Source organism: Anolis carolinensis, unplaced genomic scaffold, assembly GCF_035594765.1.
Source record: "Anolis carolinensis isolate JA03-04 unplaced genomic scaffold, rAnoCar3.1.pri scaffold_15, whole genome shotgun sequence".
Lineage (NCBI taxonomy): Eukaryota > Metazoa > Chordata > Lepidosauria > Squamata > Dactyloidae > Anolis > Anolis carolinensis.
This window is the reverse complement of record NW_026943826.1, coordinates 12,822,575-12,823,824: the sequence shown is the minus strand read 5'-3', so window position 1 is coordinate 12,823,824 and position 1,250 is coordinate 12,822,575. Positions and strand designations below refer to the sequence as shown.

General features: G+C 52.2%; 1 protein-coding gene across 2 annotated transcripts in view; it reads right to left on the bottom strand.

The window, feature by feature from the left end:
* The window catches only part of phc2 (polyhomeotic homolog 2), a 34,618-nt gene extending 33,797 nt beyond the window's left edge, over positions 1 to 821 (bottom strand). For both annotated transcript variants that reach the window (XM_062966068.1, XM_062966069.1), the window contains exon 1: positions 511 to 821. The gene's annotated coding sequence lies outside the window, so the exon portion shown is untranslated. The remainder of the gene's footprint in view (positions 1 to 510) is intronic.
* Positions 822 to 1,250: the final 429 nt, after the last annotated feature.

Below are 1,250 nucleotides of genomic sequence, written 5' to 3'. Positions count from 1 at the left end.
AGAATGGAAAATTTGGAATTTGGAATCCGGCCTTGAACGCCAGACCAATGAGGCTGCGCATGGAAGCCGAGGCTGCGCATGGCACTCAAGCCGTGGCAATGGAGAGATTGTAAGCCATGCACATCGAGCCTTGCACAGAGAGTTGAGACTTGAATATAGAAACCAAGAATGGAAAATTTGGAATTTGGAATCCGGCCTTGAACGCCAGACCAATGAGGCTGCGCATGGAAGCCGAGGCTGCGCATGGCAGTCACGGCTGAGCACGGCAAGCCGTGGCGGTGGATCCTTTTTTGTCTTTGGTGCCCATGGAGATGTGCACACAGAGCATGTCACACAGGGACTCGGCCTAGAAAGGCATGGAGAGGCAAGGGCGGAGCATGGTCGTGCGCATGAGCCGAGCGGAGTGACACCTTCCCCAAACCATCCCCGAGGCCTTGCCGGAGGGAGGGGGAGTGGGTGATGGCTCTCTCCCCCCAAAGAGGCCAATGACAGCCCCCTGGGCGCACTTACCTGGCCTGGCCCTGGTCATGCGCAGGAGGCAGGCGCACTGATGCTCCCCTCCGATGCTCCCTCCTCACATTGAATGCCAGGGAGAGAAGGGAGATGCTGTGGGTCTGGGGGAGGTGGAGGGGGTCCAGAGACAGGCATACCAGGGCTCATTTGCATTCCAGCAGGCCTCACATGACCCCATGCGCAACCAATGGCGAGGCAGGAGCATGGCCTGGGGGTCCTCCTTGGCCCCTCCCCCCTCCCAGGCGGTTGCCACGGCAACCAGACCCCTCCTCCTCCTCTTCCTCCTCTTCTCTCTTGCAAATGGGTTCAAGATGCAAATGCATGTAAAGCACATGCATGCGCGCATGCGCACACCCATGGCCCTGCTTTGTTTGGCTCTTTTGGCAACATGGCATCCACACGGTGCCTTTGATCCAGATCTGAACCAATCCCCACACTCTAACAGCTACGGCTCCCACTAGGCCATGGCACTGAGCCAGAGCCGTGCAACAGGGACCAAACTGGGTTAACTCCACAGTGTGGATGCACCGTCAAGGTCACATCTATAATAATAATAATAATAATAATAATAATAATAATAATAATAATAATAATAATAATAAATCCAACATATATATATGTGTGTGTGTGTGTGTGTGTGTGTGTATATGTGTGTGTGTGTGTGTGTGTGTGTGTGTGTGTGTGTATATATATATATATATATATATATATATAATATTATATATACACATATATAA